Raw genomic sequence first — 11,443 nt, forward strand, 5'->3', positions numbered from 1 at the left:
TTGTTCATACAAACATACTTTAATACTGTCACCCTAATAAGGCTCTTTGTGGTTTGGAGGATATCTGTGAACCTTGATTAGAACAGAATCAATCCAGTAGAGTACTCTATGATCAACAATATTTTAAATATAGTTGAGTACAAAATGTAGGGCAATTTTCTCAATAGCATCTCTCCACCAAATCTGAGACTTTTCCTGAAGATGTGTGTGTCTCTCTTCCTAAACCACAGCTACTCAAAAAGTAAAATCCAGACTGGTAGCGTTGTTTACACCTGTGAGTGTATTAAGAAAGCAAAATCTCGGAGCCCTGGCCCAACGCGGCACTTTCAGAAAAGAGCGCCCTGTGCTGTCCACGCGGGCCAAGTGTAGCGGGCCGCCGCGTCAGCCCTGCCGCTGCTCCCAAGCTTTTCCAGGATATTGATGCTTTACAGTTGCTACTTGCGACAGCCAGTGGTTGACTGGTTTCACTGTGTGAGGAGCAGATGTCCTGGGCAGATTTGGGGAAGAAGCTTTTAGAAGCGGTGCGTGGGTCAAGACGATGAAGTCCGTATTTTGAGGGCAAATGGAGCTCTTTTTACTACAGACTGGCTGGGAACATCTCCACTGCACCCGGCAGCACAGTATGGGCATTACTCCACCACAGAGGTGCTGCTCAGAGCCAGCGTGAGCAGGGATGCCAGAACCAAAGAGGACCGGATGCCGTTGCACATGCGGCGTCCGAGGGCCACGCCAGCATCGTAGAGGTCTTGCTTAAGCATGGTGCTGACGTCAATGCAAAGGATGTGTTAAAGATGACAGCTCTACATCGGGCCTCACAACACAATGATCAAGAGGTGGTGGAACTTTTAATCAAATATGGTGCTGACGTACACACGCAAAGTAAATTTTGTAAAACTGCATTTGATATTTCAATAGACAATGGAAATGAAGATTTAGCAGAGATATTACAGATTGCTATGCAGAACCAAATCAACATCAACCCAGAGAGCCCCGACACTGTGACAATACGCCCGGTGACACCACAGTTCATCATCAGACCTGGAGGGGTGGCGAAGCTAACAGGCCTGGTATCTTCAGAAAATTTACCCAAGGCAACAGATGAAACGGGTGTGTCTGCTGTCCAGTTTGGAAACTCCTCTACGTCAGTATCAGCTACATTAGCTGCCTTAGCTGAAACTTCTGCTCCATTGTCCAATTCTTCAGAAACTCCAGTAGTGGCCACGGAGGAGGTGGTTACAGCAGAGTCCGTGGATGGCGCAATTCAGCAAGTAGTCAGCTCAGGCGGTCAGCAGGTCATCACCATAGTTACAGATGGGATCCAGCTGGGAAACTTGCACTCTATTCCGACCAGTGGGATAGGTCCCCCCATCATTGTGACCGTGCCAGACGAACAGCAAGTGTTAATAGTTCCTGCGACAGAAGTAGCTGAAGAAACTGTTATAAGTGAAGAGCCGCCAGCTAAGAGACAATGTACTGAAATAATTGAAAACCAGGTGGAATCTACAGAAATAGAAGTAAGGACTCTTTTACCCTAAGAGAGAAGCTCTTCAGAAACAGCTGGATGAAGCGAATCGAGAAGCACAGAAATGCCGGCAGCAGCTTCTTAAGAAAGAACAGGAAGCAGAGGCCTACAGACAGAAGCTGGAAGCTATGACTCATCTTCAGATTAACAAAGAAACTGCCTGATTGAAACAGATGCGCAGTTTGGTTTTATTCTTCGTCAACAAAGAATGTGGCCTCGAACTGTGTGCAACACGGGTGCAACCGTGGGAGTGCAGAAGAGGAGGCTACCCAGGGATAACTGGGCTTACTGTGAGCTGGGGACTCTTGTAACATAGAACTTTAGAAGTTGTGAAATGTATTTAAAACTGAATTCTGTAAATAATTTGGTTTTTTTTACAGTTCCAAATGAGTTGATAAAGATTGTTGATGAGACCCAAAACCACAATAAGCCATTGTTATTGTGAATTCTTTTTGGTTTTAGTATGGAGATCAGCTTCTCAGAAACAGAAGTCTTAAGGGTAACTGTTTTTGGTTAGACCAAATGTTATGTGATAAATATGGTGGACTGATGCTGGAATTATGCTTGTAGGAATAAACTTCTTTATGGAGAGAAGATTTCTCCCAGGAAATCTCTGTACAGCTTTAAGTTGTCTCAGATGCTCTGAAAACTTTTTAGAAAGCAAAACTTTTATATTTGTTCAATTTTGACTATACCCAAGTAGATTTACATGTATATGAAGCAAATATTTTTTAAACCTTCTGCTTGTACATATTCTGCATGTTTTATAATTTCAAAATGCATCACTTGCATAGGTATTTTTCCCACAAAGATGATGAAAGTTAGTGGGAAAAAAAACCCTTTTATTCTGCAGGTCACTGAAACTTAAGCTGGCAGCTGGTTTTATTGGAACAACAATGTTCTTGGAAGGAGCAGCTTACAAGAGAACTTGAATTTACAAACTCTGTGAAATCTATGCTTTTTTGAAAATTTCATTGTGGGGATGTGAAACTGTATTCTGTGCCTTCCATCATGATTTCCACATGAAAGCACTTTAAGGCAGGGGATTTTAAGATGACGTTTTTGGAAAACTCAGTGCATATGGGTTTCTGCAATATTTCATGGACTTAGCCTCCCCCTTCCCTGGGAAATTATTCTTATGGAAGAAATTGCTTTTGTATGTAGAACAAGAACTTTTGTACTACAGTGATGCTATAGATATGGCTAATAGACCTCTTCCTTCTCCCTGTGAAAGCGCCACATCTTTCTGTGACTTGCTCTCATTACAATATTGTTGAATTCTTCAATTTATTAATTCTGGTAGACTGTTGATTTTTTGGGGGTGTAATGTATCAAGCCCTTTTTTCTTGCTGTACTTTTTAATGTTTTATTGTTTTATGAAAACGTTTAACCTAAAAACCCCTGTAGATTACCTCTACTGTATAAAGAAGCAGTTACCCTTAAAACTGTACTCTGGCCTACTTTTCTATTTTACAATTAAATATCTTTTCCACACATGAAAAAAAAAAAGGAAGTAGAATCTCAAAGTCTGTTCCATATCTACATTTACATAAGATCCACAGATGATTTCTGTGCATGTTATGATTTGAAAAATACTGCTTTACTCAACAGTCTTGCTCCTCTGCATAGTGCCACAGGCTCTTTGAATAAGTCACATACTCACTCACTCCAATAAAAAGATGAATGTTTGTTAAATAACCCATAGTGATTTTCTAGTGATTTGGTCATAAACTTGCCTATCGACTATCAAACTTTTCATTTTGTATGTCCAAACAAAGTTATCCAGACTTAGTATGGAGAGATTTTATTAAAAAACACTTTTGGAAGAGGAAGAACACTGACTTCAGAATCTCTAAATGTCACAAAATAAAACAGAGAGAGGTATTCTCTAAAAATTGGGAAATTGGTGGTAGCAAGGAGTTTGCAGGTGGTAGGGCAGGTAGTGGCTATGAGCAGATAGCATAGTTAGGAGGGCTTAAACACAAATGTTTCTTTTATGGCCTCTTTTGAGAAAGAGCTATTTAGAAGAAAGTTCTGCACCTTAGTGCTTTTTGTCCCTGCTAGAACTTGGGGGTGAGTAAACATTCAGAGATATTCAGTGAAGAGAGAAGCCTGTTTACAGTTTGCTCAATCCAAATTTATTGGGTAAATATGGACAATTGTGAGCACATGAACACTTACTTGCATTTCTTTCAGCTGTATAAATATAACCCCGCTAATATAGTATGTGTTAATAAATGTATTCAATTACATAATATTTGCTGGGGTTTTTTCCCCTAATTTTGTCTGGATTAGGCTTCTTTTACCTATTTTATTATGTATCTGCTGAAGTTTACAAAGTACTGAGTGATAGATTCTAGTTGCTGATGGGAAGAATTGCCAAATACTGACATACATTTTGAAATTTATTAATTTTTGTTTTACTAATTAATTTCTTTCTTCAACTTTCATAGTTACTCATCTTCTTTATTGACCTAAAACAGTACATGTACCTATAACCAGTGTGGATATTTAATCATCTCTCAGCATAGTTCAAGATATTGTTACAGTTTTCCTGTTGTTTTTACTTGTTGGTTGTTAACATGAGTGCCTTATGGCAGCCTGGATAATCCCGGAGAACCTTATTATATAAATTATACTGAATTATTCTAAGCAAAGGGGATATTTTATGTTAAGCATGATATTTCAGACCTTTTTGGTTGCGATATTATGAAGAAGGTTTACAATGTTCAGATCCTATTGGAATAAGAAGGAAACAAACAGATTCCATGTATTTTTCAAATTTGAACTTTGAATGTACAAATGAAAGCACACACTCTTCTGCTTCCAGGAAAACTAGGCATGTAATAGAGAATGGATGTTCATTTTTCCAATTTAGCTGACTAGACAAAGTGCTTCCCATCCAAAGCTTTGGTAAGTTTTCTACATGTATCCACTATGACATTGACACCTCATATAAATTTCTTATCACTTTGTTGTTGTTCTAGTTTTTATTATAATTATTGTGCTCTCTATACTCAGAAACTAACATAACACTTTGAGCCCATTAGCTCTTAGATCATTTCCCAAAGAGCTTTTTTCCAAGTTATTATTTTTTCTTAATAAATGCAAATTAAGTAATTATTTAGTTAAATTTTGAGTAGGCGTTATTCATTTGAGAAATTGTTGTCATATTATGCAAAGGAAGCATTTTTCCACCTCTGGCACTTTACAATAAACTCATTTTGATGTAAATTGATTGCTTTGGGATTATCTTGAAGTCATTAAAATATTGCTGTATTGACATTCACTAATGTCTTTAATTAGCAATTTCAAATTCCAATGTTTGGCATTAAAAATGAACAGATATAATTTATTATATCCTTAGAGCTGTTTATTCAGTTTTGTCTCTGTGCCCATTGAGTATATTAAACACATATATGACACGTTTTGTCCTATATTTAAGTCATCAATGTTTGTAACAAATTTAGATTAGCTTTTTTGCTTTTTAATGAAGATATTATTGGGACTGTGAAATACTGTAAGCCTAGATTAGCATAAAGGATATGTTTTTATTTTATTTTCAAATAATTAAAATATTAAACTAATCATAAATTTAAAATATCCATGCATAAATAATCCAAGAATCCTTCACTCTTCAGTGATTATTGTTTTACTAGAACCAGATACTTTTCTTCTGGGAGTTGAAAACATTTTGTTTTGGAATCCCTGTTCACACTATAAGATTATCCTTGATTTAGGACTGTCTCTTTGGTAAATATCATATTGATAGTGTTGCACCTAAATCCTACAAAAAGAAAGGCCTAGAAAAGGAACTAGTCACAAAAGTATAAAAGCAAAAATTTCATCAGTTTAATTAGACCAGAGAATACTGTTAGAGTAATGGGATAAAAGCAACTTTTCTGTCACCACACTGTCTTATTTTGATTTATGAATTAAAATTATAGATCATCTACTTTGGATTAGAACAAGGTTAAGTTTGTATGTATATGATCACCTCTTTTACCTATTAACTTGGTCACTCTCCCTTTCTGACGCAGATTCCTTCCTAATGAATCAAACCAAGCAATATCAAGAAATAGATAAAATAAGGCCCACAGATAGTGTGAATTAATATGATGATTATACACAGATGATAATCATTGCATTATTTTCCCATTATTAAATTTCAAGAATGACAAGAAACTCTGAATCATCTTAAAATATTAGAGTTCATGAATAGAAACATTTTTGATTCCCTCACAGATAAGGATTTTACACCAATTTCCTAGTAAACTCCTATGTTTATAGGGATTTTACCTCATTCAATTTTGTCTATCCCACAGCTATAAGAAACTTTGAGGTTTTTATGGATGAATGTAATTGGAAGCCATTACAACTCTGAGATAAAATGAAGGTAAAAGGTACATTGGTAATGTTGTAGTCTTTAGAACTCTCCAGTACATCAGGTTTCTAACTAGGACTTCTCTTAAACTATTCCATTCCTTCTATTTGGAACATTCTAGTATTTTTACACCTGTTTCCTTGTTATCATTGACAACTTTATTTCCCTGATAGCAGTGGCTCAGGAAAATCCTTCATCATTCCTTAGTCATCAAGTCACTTTATATTATTGTTCTTTTCTCTTAAGAACAATAAAAAGATTAATTATGTACAGATAATTATTATCTGTATCCTTTTAAATATATGAAATCATTTAGGCCAAAAAGCTATGTTTCTTTATCTCCTTTCCATCTTCAGTGTGAAGAAAAACATACCATGCATAATATTCATATAATAAACATTAATATGTTTTAACTGAAAATCACTGAGAATATTCATTTTTAACCTTCACTTTTTATATTCTCTCTGTCTCTTATTGCCTATGAACTATCTACACTGTTAGATGTATCTTGGAACAATTCAATTTGTAACCTGAATAGGTGATTGACTATGACTTAAACATATCATAAAAATATACCTTACCCTATTGGATATACTGAAGTTACCTCAGTGGTATAAGGAGTGTAGAGACCTAAAAGGGGGAATAACTGTTACACACTTTAAATGCTAAGAATAAAAACTACATGATATTTTAAGGTAAATGCTAAAGCAGGGGATAGAAAGAATTGTTTGAAAGTTCAAAAACTGCATACTGTATTAGGTGTTTGACAAAGTCAACTGCATTGTGCATATGGCAGAGTTTTTGCCGGACCAAATGTTAAACCTTCCCCAGGTCTACCTGTGCACTTCTCCTAAAACCCACTTTAAGCAACAATTCTGCTGGATCAATTTGGTAAGAGCCTCCTAAAGTCAATATCTAACTACCTTTGATAACTCATTGAGTTCCTTGGTCTCCACAATTCTCTAGGAAATATCTGATCATCCTGGTCTAAATCCTGTTAGATAGGTTTAGACAAACTCTCGCTTACTCCTGATGTTAGCTCTCAGCATTTTTTTTTTCAATCAATGAACCTCCATATTGTCCCTTGGCTATAAATTTCCAACTACTCTTGCTCTATTTGGAGTTGAGCCCAATCTATTTCCTCTAATGCAAAATACTATTGTCATGGTCTCTGTACCTATAAAGATGATCCTGATCAGAGTCTGCTTTACTGTACTTTAACAACTAATATTGAATATTTTTTTCTTTCACACATGATAAAGCATCGATATTCAAATTTAATTTTTATGACTAAGCTTTGGATAGTAAATGGATTGATGCTGTTGAAAAGGAATTCCTATTGCTAATTTCATCCCCTGTCCCATTATACTTCATCTTCATTCTGCTTGGTTTTGGGCTCAAAAAGTAATGCAGTCTCTTCCTGTATGAATATAAGAGAATTCGAATAATTACAGTTTAATAAAAATGAAACTCAAGTGTGAAATTTATCAAGTAGAGAAATGTAGTCTTTTTCATGCAATTTAATAATACCAAATGGCCTCTATAATCATTTTCCATATAAAGGATCAAAAAATGTCTCAACTGGGCTCTTGTAGGTAGTTAAAATTATTCTCAGATAGATCATATGAAAGCATGGAAATAGTATTAAAATAAAATTTTATTACTATTTTTACATACAGTAAAAATTAAACTGGCAATTTGACATGTAGTATTCAAATTTTCTAGGCCTGGACATAGAAATATTAAAATAGAGGGCTAAAAGGAATTCACTTTAATACTCTTAAGTAATATGTAATTTTGTGACAAACAATATACTAGAGTTAGATACTCTTCTGATAAAAAGTTACTATTCTATAAAATTTCATTAATGTGACTTACATACATACATACATGAATTCCTATTGAAGGTACTTGTATGTTCAAATGTTGATGAGTGAAGATTTAAATTAGTTACTGTAGTTGTAGTCCTCAGTTGGAGAAATTTTCTATTAACCTCAGTAATGCCAGAGATACAAAATCAGAACACTAACATTAAACATGAGCTAATAACTTTAGAAACAAAATGTATATACTATAGAAATTTAAATTAGATGGTGTCATAAAATTAGAAAAAAGAATATTAGTATAGTTACAATGAATTAACTGAATTTGCATATTATTTTGCTCACATACTAAATCAAACATTTAGAGGTTGAAAGTAATTTATTGAGCCTCTTTTATTGCTACTGAGGAAATGGCAAGAATATTATTTTCATCTAAACAGTATGATAATTATTATTTATAAAGTTATAAATTGAAGTTGTAAATGTTTGATGTATAGTTTTTGATAATTTATCAAAGGTCTTATCTAATAAACTAAGGCACAAAAATAAAACACATAAGGATTGGAAAGAAACAACACTAATTGTTTTTTAATAAAACAGTAGTAGTATAAATATTTACCAAACTACCAGGAATAATGAGTAAATAGATGAATTAATAAAGATTAATAGATACAAAGTTAATATAAAAATCATATTTTATAAATACTAGGAATGATATATAGGTAAATGTATATGTAAATTAGAAAAGAAAAATGAAAATACAATATTTCTAGTGAAAAATGGAGAGATTGTGCATTAAAATATTAATACCCTAGAAATTCTAAAATTGCAATATGCAATAATTGATTACATTGCTCAATATTTGAAGGATGTTTTATGAGCTAGTTTCCCCCTTTGTGTGACAAATACTTGACACTCACAATACAAAGGGACTTTTAATTTGGCTCATGGTTTTAGAGGTTTCAATCCATAATCTTCCAGCTCCAAAACAGGAGCATCATGATGGGAGACAATAAAGCAAAGCTGTGCCACTTCATAGCTGCAGAGAAACAGAGCAAGCAGAAAAAGCCAAGAGAGAGATTACCTTGAAAGTCGCAGCTCTGGTGGTCCACACACCTCCAACTGGACCATGCCTCTTAGGAACAAAGTCATCGATGGATTTCCCCATTAATGAGTAAAGCACCCCCATGGTCCAATCACCTCCCAAAAGCCCTGCCTCTAAGCATGAGATTTTTAGGGGATGCCTTAGTTACTTTTCTTGTTGCTGAGAAAAAATATTAAACACCCACAATTAAAGGAGGAAAGGTTTATTTAGCTCACAGTTTGTAGAGGTTTCAGTCCATAATTGGCTGGCACCAAGGCAAGGTGGCATGGCAGAGGGACATCTAGAACAGAAGACAAGCAGCACAGCATAAGCAACAAGGGATAAGCAGGGACAGGGACCCCCTTCCAGTCCCTTAAATCTTATCCATGCAACACTCCCTGTGGGCCTGTAGCACTCACACCCAGGGTGGGGCACCCTTAATCCCACCCAGAACCATGCCAAACCAATCAGTGCACTAATTTAGTACTCACACATCCTTGATCCCAGCATCACACACTCTAGATCCAGCCACCTCTGAAAAGCCCCACCTATCAATGCATGAGGCTTTGAAGGAACATCTAGACACAAGCTACAGCAGGTTATACTTTAGCTCTGAACTATAACAGATGTCAATTCATTGCAAATACAATGAAAAATCCATGAATTAGCTCTCAAAATAACCACTGATAAGTGTGTGTGTGTGTGTGTGTGTGTGTGTGTGGTGTGAATCTGACTCTAAAACTTGAAGTACAAGATGTCAAGGAAATCTATGTCAATTTTGGAAAACAATATTTGAGGTCTTTCACAATTAGAAATCAGAAATCAGAAATTCCTTGTCATTATTAATATTATGGGAAGTTATTGATCATTATTATAGAATGTATCTATAATACACTAAGGTAGAAAATAAAGAACCCATGAATCTGAACCTTATAATGTCTCTGGCAATTCTGATATCAAATCCCACAAAGAAAAAATAATTGAAACATATTCTGAACAAATAGTATTTGGAAATTTCTCCAGATGTTATTCCGTACAAGAATAAGATCTTGAACAGTCTACAATTCAAAAGCTGCATATTAATCTCACACATAGGATTGTCAAGTAAAATTCACATTAAGGATCCTACTCAATATTACTAATAAATTTAAGATTATAAAATAACAATAGACAATTAAAAGACCATTCTTTTCAGATCTTTTCTTTCCACAGTGGTATGAACTCTGTTGTCCACAGCAGATAATGTCTGTAAAGAGGCACATGAATTGCCTTATAGTTTGAGAAATCCCTAGTTATGAGATGTTTTTATTTTATATACAACCACCAAGACTGGTAGTACTTACTTTACGTTCAACAAGGAAATATTCCTAGATTTCTGTGTTTCAAAAGTTTTCTCCCAATCAACGATCTTAAAGGAGGGAAATGATGGATTCTCCAAGAAATTATTAAAATCCCATTTGCTAATGGATAAACTATCAACATTCTTACATAAAGAATGATTAGACTCCTTTCTTTTTCCAGGATCAAACATAATATATATCCTGCAACAGACAGATGCCACCATGAGGTCCAATTAGAAGTACCTTGGATAGCAAATGCTGTGCAAGAAATGGTGCACTTCCTACAGAAAACAAATGTGGCTTTAAGATCTGAAGACATCTATTAGCAAGTTCTGCTTTTTACTTTCTCTTCATTAGGTTTCATTCTCTAAGATAACACTAGCATTCCTAACTTCACATCAACTTCTCATTCTTGAAGGACTTGAATAGAAAAATTACTAAACATGATGAGAGGCAAAGAATTCCTAACAATCAATGTAGCTTGCATGAGCTTTTCATTGCTTAAGGTCTCAAGATGTTAAGCATAACTCATGATCAGCATCAGTGTAAATTTACATATTGAAATTTCTGCCACTGTATATCTGAGGTCAGTTTTTGCAGGTATGTGTTCCCAAGCATATTTTCCTGAGGTCAACAGTGAGAACTTTTTTTTCATTGTGACTGATAGTTATGACTCTTGGCCCTAGGAAGAATATGAACCTCATAAGTAAAAAATGCTCTTCATCTCTGTATGTATGCTGTAATCTGAAATTGATTTGCCTATAATTTTTGTACTAATTTGATAAAAAGAAGTAGAACACTAATATATTTCAACAAGGCTATTTAATAATGTTTTATATGTGTTTATCTGATTATTATTTTACTACCTTTTTGGATATATGAACTAAGATGGTTAAAAATTTAATATTCTTGTTTACTTAACTGTGTGCAAATAACTATGTGTAGTGGAAAATATTTTTGTGGATTGGTATATTTGACTTATTGTTTATCTCATTCCCTCTCAACAATTCAGCTCTTATTTATTAAAAATTTAATTATATTAGCACTATTTAATGTAGCTTTTTGTTTGTTTTACACCCATTGGCATCTTGCATTTAATATATTCAAACAGTATTACAGAAACTTCTTTAATTATAAAAAGTCAGAGAGATTTCATTATTCAGCTTTCAATATTCTAGCAGAGGACCTTTCATGTCATTAAGCATGCTATTGTTCATAACCTCATTATTTCCTCAGTAAAATTTTTAGGGGAATGATATTAGTTGTAAATTGAGTAAATTTTAGGCTCAA

The 11,443-nt window shown here is 34.6% G+C and overlaps 1 pseudogene; it reads left to right on the plus strand.

The window, feature by feature from the left end:
- Positions 1-482: 482 nt before the first annotated feature.
- LOC101725532 (GA-binding protein subunit beta-1 pseudogene) lies at positions 483-3,173 on the plus strand (annotated as a pseudogene).
- The last annotated feature ends 8,270 nt before the right edge of the window (positions 3,174-11,443 follow it).

The sequence above is a fragment of the Heterocephalus glaber genome, unplaced genomic scaffold, assembly GCF_053883595.1.
Source record: "Heterocephalus glaber isolate CG9 unplaced genomic scaffold, H.glaber_assembly_v1.0 deba00001538, whole genome shotgun sequence".
NCBI classification, from domain to species: Eukaryota; Metazoa; Chordata; class Mammalia; order Rodentia; family Bathyergidae; genus Heterocephalus; species Heterocephalus glaber.